Here is a 16,349-nt window from a genome sequence, read left to right on the forward strand (position 1 = left end):
ACTAAAAATACAAAAATTAGCTGGGTGTGATGGCACGTACCTTCCCAGCTACTTGGGAGGCTAAGGCAGGAGGATCGCTTGAACCCGGGAGGTTGAGATTGCAATGAGCCAAGATTGTGCCATTGCACTCCAGCCTGGGCAACAGAGCCAGGCTTTGTCTAAAAAAAAAAAAAAAAAAAAAAATTTAGGTTGCAGCTAAAACAGTAGAGGGAAATTTGTACCATGCAATGACTTTATTAGAAAAAAAAAAAGATTTCAAATCAATGATCAAAACTTCTATCTGACAAAACTAGAAAAAGAAAAACAAATAAACCCCCCAAGAAAGCAGAAAAACAAATACTGAAGAACAGAGCAGAAATCAATGAGATAGAAAACAGACTAACAATAAATCAGATGAATGAAACCAAAAGCCTATTCATTGAGAAAAATCAATAAAAATGTGTAAACTGCTAGTCAATCCAAAATTACCTATAAAAACATTTACAATAGCATCAAACACTATTAAATACTTAGGAATAAATCTGACAGAACATGTGTAAGACTGCGTACACTGGAAAATTAAAATATATTGCCAAGAGGAATTAAGTAAGAAATGAAAAGATATACTGTGTTTATTAATCAAAAAAACCAATATTGGGAAAATGTCAATTCTCTCCAAAATTGATCTATAGATTCAGTGCAATCCCAGTCAGAATCCAGCAGGATTTTGTGTGGAAATCAATAAGCTGATTCTAAAATTTATATGGTGAGAAAAAGGACCTAGAAGAGCCAAAAGACTTTGAAAAAGAAGTCTGGAAGACTTAATACTACCTGTGGGAAGTAGAAAAGTATTTTTTTTAAGTTTCCTTTCTTGTTAAGGAGTAAGTGTGCTAATAACTTTGTTAAGCCCTATCCTATGTAGCTGTTAGACATGCCATGCTTACAGGCACGTAGTACATTCCATGTCCTTGTACTTTAACCAAGATATCTGTGCTGGCTGGACGTGCTCACAGGCATGTCCCAGCTCTCCATTGCTTTTACCTGTTTAGAAAAGTTTTCAGTTGTCAGCCAATCGAGTTTTAGTTTAAATTGTGAGGTCTGGCTCCAGCCAACGGAGATCAGACACAGCAGAAAGGACAACCCCAAATGTGTAAGGGATAAATTTGACTGTTTTCCTTTGTTCATTGTACTCTCGTGGCACGATGACTAGTGAGGGTACCCTTCCTGCAGTCCAGGAAGTAAAAATTGCATTGCTGAAAGATCCTCTGTCTCAGTGCAAATTTTTCTTTGTGGCACTGAGCAACTATTTCAAACACTACCTGATTTATAAAGCTACAGTAATCAAGACAGACAAATATATTTGCACAATAGAAAGTCCAGCAATGGACCCATTCATATATGATCAATTTATTTTCTTTTATTATTATTGTTATTATTTTGAGACAGAGTCTTGCTCTGTTGCCCAGGCTGGAGTGCAGTGGTGCAATCTTGGCTTACCACAACTTCTTCCTCCCAGGTTCAAGCTGCTCTCCTGCCTCAGCCTCCCAAGTGTCTGGGACTACAGGTGCGTGCCACCACGCCTGGCTAATTTTTTTGTATTTTTAGTAGAGACGGGTTTCACCATGTTGGCCAAGCTGGTCTTGAACTCTTGACCCCAAGTGATCCACCCACCTCAGCCTCCCAAAGTACTGGGATTACAGGCATGAGCCTCCACACCTGGCCTTGATCAATTTATTTTCAACAAAGATGACAATATGATTTAACAGAGCAAGATCATCTTTTCAACAAATGGTGCTAGAACAATTGGCTATCCATCTGCAAAAAAAAAAAGAGAGAGAGAACAATACTTTGCAACATATGCAAAAATAACTTAAAATGGACCATAGGCCTAAGTGTAAAACCTAAAACAATAAAACTTCCAGAAGAAACAAAGGAGAAAAATATTTATGACTTTGGGTTTGCTGCATATTTCTTAGATGGAACAACAAAAGCACAGATTGTTTTTAAGAACTGATGGATTCAATTTTATCAGCATTAAGAACTACTGTTCTCCAAAAGACACTGTTATGAGAATGAAAAACACATCACAGGCTGGTATAAAATATCTGAAAATTATTTTATAATTTTCTAATTATAAAAAAAAGAGCTGGCCTGGTGTGATTCCGACCAGCGCCGCTGTTCTCTTGAGCAGTGGTCATTTATCTCTGTCCACCTTCTCTCCCACCTAAGTGCGTGCCGCCACCCGATGGAACATTCGATGGATGTGGACATGCGTCCCCCCCCTGAGGCCCCAGAACTATCTTTTTGGTTGTAAACTAAAGGCCGACAAAGATAATCACTTTAAGGTAGGTAATGATGAAAATGAGCACCAGTTATCTTTAAGAACGGTCAGTTTAGGGGCTGGTGCAAAGGATGAATTGCACATTGTTGAAGCAGAGGCAAGGAATTACGAAGGCATTCCAATTAAAGTAACACTGGTACCTTTGAAAATGTCTGTAGAGTCAACGGTTTCCCTTGGGGGCTTTGACATAACACCACCAGTGGTCTTAGGTTGAAGTGTGGTTCAGGGCCAGCACATATTAGTGGACAGCAGTTAGTAGCTGTGGAGGAAGATGTAGAATCAGAAGATGAAGAGGAGGAAGATGGGAAACTCTTAAGTATATCTAGAAAACACTTAAGTATATCTAGAAAACTCTTAAGTATATCTAGACTGTTTTCTAGATATACAGTGGTAGCAGCGTTCCTCAGAAAAAGTAAAACTTGCTGCTGATGAAGATGAAGATGATAATGATGATGATGATTTTGATGAGGAGGAAACTGAAGAAAAATCACCAGTGAAGAAATGTATATGAGATAATCCAGCCAAAAATGCACAAAAGTCAAACCAGAATGGAAAAGACTAAAAACCATTATCAACCAAGATCAAAAGGACAGGAATCCAAAAAAAAAAAAGGGAAAAACTCCTAAAACACCAAAAGAACCGACCTAGTTCTGTAGAAGACATTAAAGAAAAAATGCAAGCAAGTATAGAAAAAGCGCATTGAACAGTCCTGGGCACTACTGGTAAATTAAGCCCAAAGATGTGGAGAAAGGAAAAGGAGAGATAAATATAGTCCATACTGAGTGTCATCAACAATCCAGACTGAAGTCTTCTATTTTAATCTCAATCCCCTTTTTTGATTTGCCATCCACGCCTCTTCAGACTGGAAACAATCTAACAATCTCACTCTTGGTTCCCTGAAGCACTTTCTTCTGACTGCAGTGGTTCAGTGAACCTTGCCCTTTGCTTTCTATTACTTGTGTATTTGCCTCACCCCGACCATGTTTTAAATCACCTTTGTATCTCCTTTGCTGCTCAATAATTTTTTTTTTTTTTGAGATGCAGTCTTGCTCTGTGGCCCAGTGCAACGGTGCAATCTTGGCTCACCACAACCTCTGCCTCCCAGATTCAAGTGATTCACCTGCTTCAGCCTCCTGAGTAGCTGGGATTACAGGTGTGCACCACCATGCCTGGCTAATTTTTTGTATTTTTAGTAGAAACGGGGTTTTACCATGTTGGTCAGGCTGGTCTCGAACTCTTGACCTCCTGATCCGCCCACCTTGACCTCCCAAAGTGCTGGGATTCCAGGTATGAGCCACTGTGCCCGGCCAAAGTGTGAATGAATAATTAAAAAAAAAAAAAAGTGCTACCTTCGGCCTATTGAAGGGAGCCAGTCTGGAAATAAGAAAACTATCTACTCCTTATGACACCTTCACCCCTGAATTAACCAACTCTGGAACCACACTATCTCTGAATGTCCTGTTATAGAATCATTCGTAAGCCACTTTAGTTGGGTTTTCTACTATGTGTAGCTAGAAACCTACTGACCGATGTGCTCCCTTCTCTTGGCATTAGTTTCTCTGGGAGGTGAATGGAGGAGCTCCCTGAACTCTGTACCAGGAAAGTGGTAAAGGATTTGCTATCTGATAAAAGATTTGTATCAAGAATGCATTAGGAACTCTCAAAACTCAATAAAGAAAACAAGCAACCCAACAAACACTGGCAAAAGATTTAAACACTTCACCAAAGAAAAAATACAGATGACAAATAAACATATGAAAAGATATTCGACACCATTAGTTATTAGGGAAATTAAAATTAAACCCACCATGAGATATCACTGTATACCTATTAGAATGGCCAAAATTAAAAACTGACCACACCGAATATTACTGAGGCTGTGAAGAATTAGAATTCTCATATATTGCTAGTGGGAATGTAAAATGATACCATCACTCTGAAAACATTTTGGCAACTTCTTAAAAAATTGAAATTACACCTACCTCATGACCCAGCTATCCTACTCTTAGGTATTTACTAAAGAGAAATGAAAGCATTTGTCCCTGCAAATATTTGTAGACCAATTTTCATAGCAGTGTTATTCACAATAGTCAAACTTCTAAACAACCCAATGTCCATAAAATTTGAATGAATAAACCAATGGTGGTATATCCATACAATGGAATACTACGCAGCCATTAAAAGGGAAAGAAATACTGATACACGCAACAGCATCAGTGTGTCTCAGATGAAACTAATTATTCCTACTGAAGGGAGCCATAGAAAAAATAGGTGCATCTTGATGATTCCAGTTTTGTGAGATTCTAAACAGCACAAACTAATCTATTGTACAGGAAGCACATCAGTGGTTGCCTGAGGTTGGAGGTAGGGTGGGGATAAACATAAGGGAGGGATCACAAAGAATCACAGTGAATCTTTTGAAGGTGATGGATGCATTCACTATCTTGACTGTGGTGATAGCTTCATGGGTGGATACAAATCTTATCAAATTGTACACTTAAATATGTGTAATAAATTACTTCATAGCTCAATAAAGACATCTTAGTTTATTTTTTATGAAGTGGACTTTTTTCTTTCTTTTTGCATAGCTTGTTTTTAGTTCTTTTTTAAAAAATTTTTATTACAATAGGTTTTTGGAGAACAAGTGGTATTTGGTTACGTGAGTAAATTCTTTAGCGGTGATTTGTGAGATTTTGGTGCACCCAACACCCGAGCAGTATACACTAAACCAATTTGTAGTCTTTTATCCCTCATCCCCTTCCTACCCTTTCTCTGGAGTCCCCAAAGTCCATTGTATCATTCATATGCTTTTACGTCCTCATAGCTTAGTTCACACATATGAGTGAGAACATACAGTGTTCGGTTTTCCATTCCTAAGTTACTTCACTTAGAATAGCCTCTAATCCCATCCAGGTTGCTGCAAATGCCATTCATTCATTCCTTTTTATGGCTGAGCAGTATTCCATCATATATGTGTGTGTATATGTGTGTGTATATATGTGTGTACGTGTTTATGTGTGTGTACATGTGTGTGTACTTGTGTGTGCATGTGTTTGTGTATATGTGTGTGTTTGTGTATATGTGTATGTATGTGTATATGTGTGTGTGTATTTATACACACACACACACACACACATACGCCACAGTTTCTTTTTTGTTGACATTCCATAACATTAGCACACATGCCACAGTTTCTTTATCCACTCATTGATTGATGGGCATTTGGGTTGGTTCCACATTTTTGCGATTGGGAGTTGTGCTGCTGGTAAACATGTGTGTGCAAGTACCTTCTTTGTATAGTGACTTCTTTTCCTCTGGGTAGATACCCAGCAGTGGGATTGCTGGATCAAATGGTAGATCTACTTTTAGTTCTTGAAGGAATCTCTATAGTGGCTGTACTAGTTTACATTCCCCCCATTTTCACCACATCTATGCCAACATTGTTTATTTATTTTTCGATAATGGCCATTCTTGCAGGAGTAAGGTGGCATTACATTGTTGTTAGGGAGGATTTCACAGAGGAAAACTGAGGCAGATCAATTTAATGGTAAAGTACAATATGGAATAGCAGGTGAGCACTCAAGGTCGGACCGTCTGCCCCAGCTCCAACTGTGTTGGACATTATAAATGACACTATGATGGACATCCTTGAACATAAAGCCTTCAAGCACATCTTGGATCATTTCTTTAGGGTAAATTCCTATATTTAACTTGACTTCTTCGTACCTCAGTTCTCTCACCTCTGAAATGGGATTAATAATGATGTCCATATCAGTGTGTGGTGGAATTTAAGAAAGCTGCCTGTGCCTGTGCCCGTGTGTGTGTTACCTAGAAGAGTTGCCCATACCTAGTAATTCCTTGTTACCGAAAACTGGATGAATTCAAGGGAGGCAAAAACACAGATGTCACCATATTCTTGTGGTGTTGGCTGATGGTTTCTATCTAGATTGCCAGCTCCTGGAGCCCAGCGACCAGGAAGGGCACACAGCTCATTGGAAGCCCGAGGAGGGACAGGCGGCAGGAGGCGGGGGAAGCAGTGTTGACAGAGGCAAAAGAGCTCAGAGCACCCAGCTTGTTTTCTGGGCAAAGTGTCTGAAACAGAGAAAATCCAAATGTTGTGATACATATTTCTTCCCCAAATTTCATGCTGGTAGAGTTACTGGCCAGTAATTACCTAGCAAATTAGAGAATCTACTAGGTCCCCAATTAGGTACCCAAGGACATAACTGGTCGCTAATTAGAAAAAGTTGCCAAATGGGAACAATTATCTCTGTTCTCCATTTCATTTCCTCCCTCCTCAAGCTAAATCTTTCTGCTTCCCCTCCCCAGTGGATCTTCCTGCTACCCCTTTGGGGTTGGGGGGATAGGAAGAGGGAGATGAAGGCTCGTGCCAGTCACCACCAGTAGTGCCCACCTTGGAGGTGGTGCTGGGGGCCTCTCCTTTGCATTCCCAGGAGCCCCAGGGTTTCCTAAGAGACTGTTTGCTAAACTATAGCAAGGGTTAGTCTTATTCATCTCTCTGTCTCCTGACCTAGGTCAGGGCCTGGCATTCAGAAAATGCTTAGAAATGATTGTTGAAGTGCAAGGATGGCTCTGGGCCAGAGTGACAGTGCTGAGTGCCTCCTTCCATTCAGAGCGTATGGGGCTCGCTGCACCACCCTCGCTGACCACATGCTGCCATGGCCCAGCAATGCCATCCTGCCCACACCTGGCAGGAGGCCAGGAAGGAGACATAATCTCTACCAGCCTCCTTCTTCCTTTGTTGCTCTGAAGTTGGAAACACACCTCTGAGTGGAGGGAATCAAGAAAAGTTTCATGGAGCAGCTGGTGTTTGGTTGGGGAAATCTGGAGTTCAGAGGAAAATCCAACAGAAGCAATCACAGAAGGTCACAGATGGGCAACCCTGGACGGGAGAGATGCCTTGTCCAGATGAATGATTGGGGGAACTCAGAGAAGCAGCCAATGGCCAGGCTGGGGATGTGACACACCCAGAGGGACCACCAAGGATTGTGGGCTTCAGCGCCAGAAGCACCAGGGAACTGTCCAGGTCAGAACTTCCTGGAAGGTGAACCAATTGGTGCTCATAATAGCATCAAGAGCAAAAATATAAAAAGCAGAAAAAGGAGGCATGTGGTGGCTGCATCAGGTTGGAACAGACACTAGAGAAAAGAGGCTATCAGGACAGCGATGACCTCAGGCAACTCTGGTCGGACCGAAAGGGCAGAGGAGGGTTCACAGAAGATCAAACCGAACGCCTCGTCTTTCTCCTAGTCATGTCCTAAAGAAATTATCCAAGATGTGCTTGAAAGTCTTTCCTTCAATGATGTCCATCATGGAGGAAGGGAGTGGTAAAAAGAGTAGGGAAGGCTGGGTGAGGTGGCTCATGCCTGTAATTCCAGCAATTTGGGAGGCTGAGGTGGGTGGATCACTTGAACCCGGGAGGCAGAGGTTGTGGTCAGGGGTTGGAGACCAGCCTGGCCAACATGGTGAAACCCCATCTCTACTAAAAATACAAAAATTAGCCAAGTGTGGTGGCATGCGCCAGTAGTCCCAGCTACTCGGGAGGCTGAGACAGGAGAATTGTTTGAACCTGGGAGGCAGAGGTTGCAGTGAGCCTAGACTGAGCCATTGCACTCCAGCCCAAGCAACAGAGCAAGACTCCTTCTCAAAAAGAAAAAAAAAAAGGCCCGGCACAGTGGCTCATGCCTATTATCCCAGCACTTTGGGAGGCCGAGGCAGGTGAATCACCTGAAGTTGGGAGTTCGAAACCAAACTGACCAACATGGAGAAACGCTGTCTCTACTAAAAATACAAAATTAGCTGGGCGTGGTGGCAGTTGCCTATAATCCCAGCTACTGGGGAGGCTGAAGCAGGAGAATCACTTGAACCCGGGAGGTAGAGGTTGTGGCGAGCCAAGATCACATCATTGCACTCCAGTCTAGGCAACAAGAGGGAAACTCTGTCTAAAAAAAAAAAAGAAGAATATAGAAAACATTATGCTAAATAAAGGAAGCCAGTCATAAAAGATCACATATTGTATGATTCCATTTATATGAGTTATACTGATTATAGGCAACTCTTCAGAGACAGAAAGCAGATTCATGGTTGCCTAGGGCGGGGTAAGGGTGGGGTGGAATAGGGAGTGATTGCGAATGGGCTCAGGCTTCCATTTGGGCATGATGCAAATATTCTAAAACTCTGTAAATATACTAAAAACCATTGCAGCATACATACCTGAAATGGGCGAACTTTATAAGGTGGTAATTATATCTTTTTTTTTTTGATATGGAGTTTTGCTCTTGTTGCCCAGGTTGGAGTGCAATGCTGCAATCTGAGCTCACTGAAACCTCCACCTCCTGGGTTCAAGCAATTCTCCTGCCTCAGCTTCCTGAGTAGCTGGGATTACGGGCACTCACTACCGCGCCCAGCTAATTTTTGTATTTTTAGTAGAGATGGGGTTCTATCATGTTGGTCAGGCTGGTCTCGAACCCTTGATCTCAGGCAATCCACCCGCCTTGGACTCTCAAAGTGCTAGGATTGCAGGCATAAGCCACTATGCCCAGCAAATTATATCTGAGAGCTGTTGAAAATTACAAAATGGGGCAGGAGAATTCTGTGCCCTATGAAGAAAGTGGTTTCTGCCAGACCCCAGGAGAGCCCTGGACCCCAACAGTAAATGACGCTGCCCTGTGAGAGGAGGAGTCTCCCGTGGGAGGAGAGCAAAACAAGGCTCCTGAGCAGGAGGGCTTTACGGAGACAAAGGCTGGGAGCCAAAAGGTGAGAGAAAAAGCCACCGAGACAATGTTGTCTCAAATGCCTGCTTCGGTGACACCCCAGCAGGTGGGGCCCCACCCTCCAACACAATCTCAGACTGCAGGAGGATGACCAGCGTGCTCTGCACCCAGTCACCTGACCCGGTCATGGCTGAGTAATCAAGGAAGGGGCCGGTGCGCAGATCCAGGCAGAGGAGAAACAAGAAGAATGGAGCAGCCCCGGTGCAGTGGCTCATGCCTGTAACCCCAGCACTTTGGGAGGCTGAGGCAGGCAGATCACAGGAGTTCAAGATTAGCCTGACCAACATGGTGAAAACTCATCTCTACTAAAGATACAAAAAATTAGCTGGGCATAGTGGCTTGTGCCTGTAATTCCAGCTACTCAGGAGACTGAGGCAGAATTGCTTGAACCCAGGAGGCAGAGATTCCAGTAAGCCAAGATGGTGCAATTGCACTTCAGCCTAGCTACAGGGGGAGATTCCATCTCAAAGAAGGAGGAGGAGGAGGGGGAGGAGGGGGAGGAGAAGTGGGGGAGGAGGAGAAGGGTCGGGGAGGAGGAGGAGGAGGAGAAACAGAGGCCCATGGCAGGCTGGGTCTGGAAGTTCAACCCGAAACACCAAGCTCTGCTTTGCCCCCTCCAGCCTTAGGTTCTTTCATTTCCAGGGCTGGGAGCCAACAACTCCCAAGGGAAGCCTTGTTTGGTGGAGAGCAGAGGAGGGAAGGAGAAAAAAAGAAACACTTATCCATCACCTTCTCTGTGCCCAGGACTCTAAGTTCCTCGTCTTGTTTAAGCCTCATTACAGTAAGACAGCAGTTACTTATTGAGAACCTACTAAGTGCCGGGCACTGGGGATAGCATAGCAAAGTCCCTACCTACCCACATGGAAATTTCATTCTCAAGGTGGTAGAAAGACTACAAGCCAGTAAGTAGATAAAAACAGTATGTAAGGTTGTGACCAGTGCTACCGGGGAACACGCGACAGGAAGTGTGGGGGGCGCTATTCTACACAGGGTGACCACAGAAGGTCTCTCTGATGTGAGGCGACACTTGGGCAGAGACCTGAATGAACGAGAGAAGGAGCCTCAGCTACTGGGGGCAGGGGGTGCCTTCCAAACATTGGGAACAGCAAGGGCAAGGACCCCAAGGATCATGCTTGGCCCTTTGCAGGATGCACATTGTTTTCTCGGCTTATATTTTCATGGCGGGTCTTGGGGTCTGACGGTCCTGGGGTCAAACCTGGCTCAGATCTGCCATTTAACTGGTTGGGTGTCCTCAAGGGAATTACTTAATCTCTCTGGGTTCCAGTTTCCATACACTCCTTCCACAAGGGGAGCAACTGAAAGTTACCCACAAGCAGGTGCAGAGAACAGGGTGCAGTGGCTTAAGAGGGCTTGTCCACAAGAGGTAGAAGAGAGCTTTGCAGGGCCCCAAAGTCCTCATGACCAGGGCCAGTTGGGTGGGGCTGGGGCAGCAAGTCACTAATACCAGAACTAGGAGGGGTGCAAGAGGAAGTGGGGCCCCCACCACACCCACTATCCCCTCTTGCATCTCCCTCCCACTCGCCCACCTTTCATTCCAGAAGCTTCCAGCAGGAGGGTCTTTCAGGCTTCTCTGAAGAGGGGACTAATTAAACCTTAATTGACACAGCACTAATTAACTTCTTAACTACACAGAACCACATGATTAGCCACACAGCAGACACTAATTGTTCATTAGGAGGCAGTCCCCTCCGTCCCCCCGTTTCCTAGGACCTACCAGCTAAGGTACCTGAGGGGCGCAGAGTTGGTGGCAGTCCCGCCCCCCAGCCCATCGCCTGAGCCCAGCCTGCTCCAGAGCCTCAGCTGGAATAGCTGAGCTCACTACCAGGCCTGAATCTAGCTGCCCTTCCATAGTCACAACACAAAGGATTACTGAGCACCTTGGATCCCAGCCTCTGCAGCCCTCCTTCAAAACCCCTCGCCCAGATCAGGACTAAAGCATGCGCTCTGGAGCACCCTCCCTGGGGTGAGGGGAGCCCAGGACAGGCCCAGCTCAGACAGTGAGAGGGAACCAGCCTTCTCAAAAGGCCCATCTCACCCCAGTCACCTCCCACAGTGAGAATGTCGAACCTCCTGGTGCCCACTGGAACAGGCTTCTTCCACACTGAGGAGACCTGCTCCAGGAAATTGAGAAATACACCGGGAGGTTCACACGTGGAGTGAGGGGTGGGGCCAGGTCCAAACAGGCCATCTCCAAAGCCAAGCCGCTCTCTCCTGGCCCAGCAGCCTCCTGCAGAATTTCCTGGGTCCCGCAGTGTTGGAAACTGGGACCTGGGAAGGGGACTCACTTCTTCCATGGAGCCATCTGCCCCCAGCAACACAGTTAAACTCTGCACAGCCAGGAGCAGGGAGGGCCCCCAGGGAACAGGAGCAGGCAGCCTGGGCTCAAATCTCAGCTGTGTCCTAGCAGTGTGACATTGGGTGAGTTACTAAACCTCTCTGTGCCTCAGTTTCCTCCTCTGTACAATGGAGACAAGGAGAGTACCCTCTCCATAGGCTTGTTGTAGGGATCGGTTGAGCGAATGTATGAAAAGTGCTCAGAGCAGTGCCTTCTTTGCCAAGCAGGTGCTCCACGAGGGCGGCTGTCAATGTGATCTGGAATGGAGGTTGTTCATACCTCCGAGTCTGTCTGCAGATTTGAGTCCCCCCACCCCTCTCTCCCACCCTCATATTTCCTCTCTGTCTAGCCTCAGGGGCCACTCCCAACAGCTCTGCCTTCCTTGTGTCTAGGATGTCACCTGCTCCTGAGACTCTGCCCCACCTCTCTATCCACCTCTCCACGCAGCCTGTTCAGCTTTTCCGAGGTGGCCCAGCCCCCACTGTCCCATGTGTACACACAGATGCCCCAGCCCATCCCACCAGGAGGGTGGGCAGAAAGGGTACCGACTCTCTGTAGACCAGTGACCACGCATCTTGCTGCTCCCAAGACAGTCCCAGTTGTCACGTGTTGCCCTGGTGTGATCATTAATAGTGTCCCCTTCAGCCGGGCGCGGTGCCTTATGCCTGTAATCCCAGCACTTTGGGAGGCGCAGGGGAATGGATCATAAGGTCAGGAGTTCAAGATGAGCCGGGCCAAGATGGTAAAACCCCGTCTCTATTAAAAATTAAAAAATTAGCTGGATGTGGTGGCACGTGCCTGTAATCTCAGCTACTCGGGAGACTGAGGCAAGATAATAGCTTGAACCCAAGAGGTGGAGATTGCGGTGAGCTGAGATCGCACCACTGCACTGCAGCCTGGGCGACTCCTTCTCAAGAAAAAAAGAAAATAGTACATTTTTCCTTCCACTTTCAGAGTCTCGTGATCTGGACAATAAGTGCTGTGATCCCTCGTTGGGTACCACCCCTGCCCCAGCATGGGCCAAGTGCTGTGCTGGGTACGAGTCACACTAACCCCGGGGGCACCGCAGCCTGGGAGGTTGTGTTCTTGTGCCCACCTGATCAAAGAGGAGAAAACAAAGGCTCAGAAATGAGGGCGGAGGACTTCCCCAAGCCCCAACACCAGGAAGGGGAGGAGGTGGGATGCCAGCCTCCGCCTGGAGCCCATGCCCCTTACCCTCCTGCCCCGCCTCCCCTCCTCTATGCTAGCAAGAAAGAAGAGCTTTGTGGGTGAGGAGGGCTAGAGGTTATTTGTGGGGTGGCGGGACAGGAGGTTATTTGTGGTGAGCATTTGTTTGCTGAATGTCAAAAACTGGGCTGCAAATAGGAATAGCCCGTGAAAAAACACTGAGGGGAAAAACATCTGTGATGTCTTCAAGGAGTGGTGAATGGATGAGCTTGTCAGGCCCTGCAGAGTTTAATGGACATGAGGCAACAGGGATATTAAGGCCAGTTTGACGGGAGCCCCAGTGTCCCAGTCCACAGCTCATTCCTCATTGCAGGCATCTCTGGAACCAGCCCTGGGGTGCAGCAGTGCTGGCTTCAGGGTGGGGTGGGCAGAGATTTGCTCACTGCCCCCTCACCAACTCCATGGCTCTCACCTGTCCGGGTCCCTTTCCAGGGATCCAGGCCTGGTCTCCAGGGCCTGAGCAGGAAGTTCCACCTCCTGAACTGGGTCAGGCCCTGCCTCTTGGTGGGGGAGGGGGCAAGGGAGCTGAATCAGATGCCCAGCTCCAGCCCCTGCTGTGGGCAGTGCCAGCATGCTGTGGGCAGTGCCAGCCACTCCCACCCCCCACAGGTCCCTGTTGTCACTGCAAGAGACACAGCAATTAGGTCAGCGCCCCCTCCAGATGCTCACCCCCTTCTCATTAACTGGAAACTGACGGTGCAGCAAGGAAAGCCCTCTGGGTGTGTTTCCCAGCTGTTGCTCTATTTCTGACACAGCTGCTCATCCCGCCTGGAATTCCGGTGCCTCCTCTGCTTTTCTTATCTATGACCTTGTCCTTGGACAAGTTACCGAGTCTCTCTGCACTTTTTCCTCCTCATCACTAACATGGACATAACTGTGCTCACCTCCCAGGGTTCACAGAAGACTCGCTGAGATAATTCATATGAAGCTCGTAGCACAGGGCCTGGCACAGCGCAGGTACTCAGTAAACGAAACCACAGTTTTTCAAGGCTCAGCCCTAATGTCTCTTCCTACAGGAGGCCCTCCTTGACTGCCTCAGCTGTATGTGAGCATTTCCACCTCGGCCTTCCACTGCCTGCTCCTGGGTGCTTGTCATGCCCTGAGGTGTGTTCCTTTGTTGTAGAGGTACACCTTGTCCTAGCACTCACTGGGGCTTTCTGTGAGCCGGGCACTAGGTGCTTTACATCTATCCACTGTTTAACCTGACTGCATCCCTTTGAGGTAGACACACTATTGTTTCATTTGCTTATTTATTTTTGAGATGGAGTTTTGCTCTTGTTGCTCAGGCTGGAGTTCAGTAGCACGATCTCGGCTTACCGCAACCTCCGCCTCCTGAGTTCAAGGGATTCTCCTGCCTCAGCCCCCCAAACAGCTGGGATTACAGGCATGTGCCACCATGCCCAGCTAATTTTGTATTTTTAGCAGAGACCAGGTTTCTCCATATTGGTCAGGCTGGTCTCGAACCCCCAACCTCAGGTGATCTGCTCACCTTGGCCTCCCAAAGTGCTGGGATTACAGGTGTGCTACCGAGCCAGGCCAGGTACACTATTACTATCCCCTTTTGACAGAGGACGACAATGAGGCACAGAGAGGTTGAGTAACTTGCCTGAGGTCATACAGCAAAGAAAGTGATAAACCCAGGCTGAGAACCCAGGCAGTCAAACTCCAAAGCCTAGACCTTTAACCTTACTGTAATCATGGGATTGATACACATATTTTTTTGGGGGGAGTGGGGGATGTAGGATGTAGTGTATACACATCACAAGTACCCAGGGTTGTGTAGGGTTTCCGGTTTCACTGGCAGGTACACTTAGGGTACTGCACAGGTGCTGTGGGGTGTGTTCACACCATCTGTACCGTGTATGTGCAGAGATGTGTCTAAAGACTGCATGTTGTATGTACGGACAGCTTAGATACCATTTGGATAGTGTGTGCACACGCGTACGATGCAAGTACGTGTACCCAGTGTGTGACTCTTCAGGGGGTTTGTAGGAGGGCACATCGCAGTCCTTTGTGTGGCTGTCATTCTGCCTTAACAACAGTTAAATGCTGCGGAGGGAAGTGGAGTAGGAGTTATTTCCTTCTTCACAGATTGAGATGCCCAAGACTGGAGAGGCTACGTGCCTAGTTCCCCGAGCTGCCCAAGGCTTTCTTCTCCATTACATCCTGAGTACCACATGTGAGGGATGCAAACACCATGGGACACACATGCACATCTGTGTGTACACACCAAGCACGCCTTGCATAAGTGTGTCAGCAATGTGTAGGTATTTGCATAATGCCTTTGTATGCATCTTTGGGTGCACAGAGGATCTACGTGATCTGCGGGTGATGACTGTGTGCACATGTGCATACCTGTGTGCGTTTGTAGTGAGAGGTGTATATACATGCATACATAGGGCATTGGAAAGGCTGCAAAGTGAAAACAGCAAGCTTCCAGATATCTTAGCCTGCACATGGCCTTCGTGCAGCTGTCTCTGTCACTGCCTAACTGTGTGATCTTGGACAAGTTGCTGAATCTCCCAAGGCTCAGTTTCTGTGTCATAAAATGAGAATAATATCTATCTCAGAAGAGTCAGGAGGAGCAGAGTTCACAGACATACAGTGCATAGAGCACAGTAGGTGCTCCATGCATGTGTGCTCTCTGAGAATGTATTTGTGTGCACATGCATGTGTGTGTGCCATGCAGGCTGTGTAAGTGTAGCCGTTTGTATCTGCAGAGTGTAGAAGTGTATGGGGGAGCATAATAGGAGAGTGTGCATGTGCATGCGTGTGTCTTTGCATGTGCTATGTGCACACTGGGGAGTGCCCAGGCTGTAGAGGTATGTGTGGACTGGGGTGGGGGTGCACAAAGGTGTGACTGTGGCATGTGTGACTGTGTGTTTTGCATGCCATGTGTGCACGGGGCAAGGCGGCTGTGCCCAGGCCCCTCAGTCTAGGTGAGATGAGTTGAGAGACCTGGCTGGGTGGAAGGGGGGTATCTCTGGCTGTCAGTCCCGTGCTGGGTGGGGAGTGCCCCTGCCAGCGGTGATTGAGCCCCCGCTCTCCCACCAGGGCTGCCAAAATACAGCAAGACAGGGTGTAATTACCGGCACTTACCACGGCCATTACCCCCCTTGCCGCGGCGCGTGACACACGACCCGTCAGCTCTGCATTTGCACCATTAAGGGGCCTCATTAGCATCCCGGCTCAGAAGCAAAATTACCCTCACTGCTCATTTCAAGATGTCATCAATTTTAATTTAGGGCCCAAAGATAGTACAATGGGAAGGCCCTCCCCAGCCCGCCGCACATGGAGAGAGAGGAGAGGGTGGGAGAGGAGGCTGTTGCGGGGGAGTCAGGGCCGAGGGGGGTTGCATGAAGGCAGAAGAGGGACAGAGGCAGGGAGGGGAGAAAGATGGGGCTGAGTGATGAGGGGAGGAAAATGTTGATTTTTCCCACCAAGAAATGTCCCCAGGGTAGGGCCTTTGCTGACACCCCCTTGAGAGGAAAAAGGGATTTTGGGCACAACAGAGGGCATGGCCCTGACCCACCCACCCTCTCGAGGGCCATGTGCAGGCTAAGATATCTGGAGCCACATCATGAGCTAAATGCAGGGCCAACCTCTTCCCGTCCGTCATTCCTTTAATTCCTACCACATCCTTAGGAGGTAG

General features: G+C 47.1%; 1 pseudogene; it reads left to right on the forward strand.

Moving 5' to 3' along the window:
- The first annotated feature begins 2,224 nt into the window (after positions 1-2,224).
- On the forward strand, positions 2,225-3,293 carry LOC144582267 (nucleophosmin-like; annotated as a pseudogene).
- The last annotated feature ends 13,056 nt before the right edge of the window (positions 3,294-16,349 follow it).

This window comes from Callithrix jacchus, chromosome 4 (genome assembly GCF_049354715.1).
Source record: "Callithrix jacchus isolate 240 chromosome 4, calJac240_pri, whole genome shotgun sequence".
Lineage (NCBI taxonomy): Eukaryota > Metazoa > Chordata > Mammalia > Primates > Cebidae > Callithrix > Callithrix jacchus.